The sequence below is a fragment of the Periplaneta americana genome, chromosome 10 (genome assembly GCF_040183065.1).
Source record: "Periplaneta americana isolate PAMFEO1 chromosome 10, P.americana_PAMFEO1_priV1, whole genome shotgun sequence".
NCBI classification, from domain to species: Eukaryota; Metazoa; Arthropoda; class Insecta; order Blattodea; family Blattidae; genus Periplaneta; species Periplaneta americana.
In genome coordinates, this window is record NC_091126.1 from 76,885,178 (window position 1) to 76,887,943 (window position 2,766).

Below are 2,766 nucleotides of genomic sequence, written 5' to 3' on the forward strand. Positions count from 1 at the left end.
ATCATGTGGGGATCCCATTTTCCTTCATTCCACTGGGCCATTATTTGAATATACAGATGGAATCTCTTTCCTTTTTCTTCGCTCATAGCTCCCACGTTTTGTGAAAAAGTCGAGATTTGAACTCAGGTTCATGTGGTAAGGGTTTAATTGCAGATAAAACATTAGATTTTATTCTTTTTCATTGGACCCAATTTGTGTTAGACAGAAACAACTATCTTCAATATGGCTGGTTAGTTCACGCCAGATCATCGGAACTAGTGTCGTGCATTTCAAGCGCTATGTTCGGTTCAAGTTTGTCGAGCGTGACAAGAACCGAAGTCTGCTTTGAGGAAGCGGATCTATCCTGCCCTTTCAAACTCGCTGGCCTCTCCTACATTCCCCTCCCATGCTTTTAGCTGCGTGAGAGTTTTAGAACAAATCTCGTGAAATTTTATTTAGATGTGACAGGTAACTTATATTACAACATTTTAATTAAACACCCACAGTAATATACGTATACATAGTTAAATCGCATTATGTTTTAAAAATACATGACAGTTTTTATTACACCATTTGCCGACTGAAATTAGCTATAATTTATTACATTCTAAACAAAATATTCAAATAAATCACAGTTTCTCAGTAACAACAGATGTGCGACTATACGGATGATGGAAGTATTATAACATGAATACATAATATAAAATAAATTGCATGTCCATAAAAATATTTTTTTTTTTAATTTTCATACTACACATCATTATAACTTATAATATCCAACCTGTTAATAAATAAAGTATATGATTTCATTTCCATACTAACTTACACATAATTCATTGTAGCTTGCAATATCCAACTCATGAATAAATAAAATTATTTCATTTTCATATTGCGCATAATAAACTTAGAGTATCCTACCTGTTAATAAATAGAAACAAAAAAGATTTCATGTTCATACTGGTACATAATTACAACTTGTACTATCCAATTCGTTAGTAAATAAAATAAACTCAAAGTGAGCTTCGGTTCTCAGAGACTCGGCAAACATGAACCGAACATATGCCTCTTAGCGGTTTTCAATGTACTCGGATATTTTAGTTTACATGATTCACTTCTACGTATGGTTGGATGCCTAACGAGTAGGGTGAAGTGTGTCGTATCTTGATATCCCCTCTCTTGTTCGAACAGTGCATGCACGACACTAATCGAAACCGCGAAAGCCATAGTTCGAGTTTTATCACCATTCATCAACTGAATAAGGGCAGAATAACAAATTATGCAGCATATTTGAGGGGCCCACGGTTTGTCTTCTTCACCTGCTCGGCATTCAGATTAATTTTAATAAGATTCTTTTACTTCTTCTCTTAATGATCGACGCAGACGTTTCACTGTAAATGCCTACATAGGGTAAATTTTTAAGTAGGTTATTTTACGACACTGTATCAACATCTCAGGTTATTTAGCGTCTGAATGATATGAAGGTGATAATGACGGTGAAACGAGTCCGGGGTCCAGCACCGAAAGTTACCCAGCATTTCCTCATATTGGGTTGAAGGAAAACCCCGGAAAAGACCTCAACCAGGTAACTACATAGGGTAAAGATTGGTAATATTGTGATACGAGTAATGTTGTGACACTTCATTTGAGAATTTATTACAATTCTTCTGAGCGAGAGAAGGACCGGTTTTGTGCAGAAACTTATCCACGAACATTCCCTTAATACAGTCATGTCAACTGATGCCCATAAGTGCAAGCGCGCGCTTTAGAGCTCAGGAGAGCCTGAGCGTTTTACAGCGGAAAGGAAAGAGACAGACGAGTGAGGTAGTATATGCCGTTTGGCCGAGCTATATACAGGGATGGCCAGCACTGATTCAATGGATAAAGGGAAGAGAAATTATTAAAACTGTATCCATGTTAATTTTTAGATTTGTCTGAGAAGTATAAGTGCATTATAAGAATGTAAGTTTTAATTTTAATGCTCATTTTTCACAAGTGTGCTTTTTAATCGAAAGGAATATTTTCTCAACTTTTTTCACAGAAAAGTGAAATTTTCAGATATGTTTATTTTAGCAGCATTACAGGTACTGAAACAATGTTTTCGTAAATCTAATGCGTCATAAATACGTATTACTGAAGATAGTGTATTGAAAATTTTGAAAATATTCGCATGGAAAATGTTTGTAAGGAAATGAATTAACAAAGCAACTACTGTTAATCATAAACAGAAGATATGTGCCCATGTGTTGGAAAACGTCAGATCTTTAGCTTCAGCAGAATTCAGGAAAATAATTTAATATTCAGTTAAAACATATACCTAGGTAACTTTGCTTTGCACTATAATATTGTTTTTCTTAGTTTATTGATTACCTTTATAAGGCTAAAGATACCATGAGGATCAATTCCAACTTATTATATCATACTCAATCTCTTTGTTTCGGATATCACTTTCTTTATAAATGACGTGTTTCATTCACTTTGTAAAGTATAGTTGTACCACTATGGAATTTGTGTGAATATTCCTTCTTAACTCTTTGTTATGTTATTAATGTTTAAAACACAACTGCAATATTAAGAAACCTGGTGTTACTACTTATGTTTTACAGGCACTATATATAATCTCAAACAGAAAGAAGCTATATAAAAATAACAACATAAAGTTTCACGTTCCGTTTAAAGTTTGTACACCACTGTTTTCTTAATCCAACAGGCTGCTTATTCATATACATAATCCATTCAACTTCCATACCTAGCGCTTGATGCCCTTGCACGACGTCAAGGTCAGAAAAA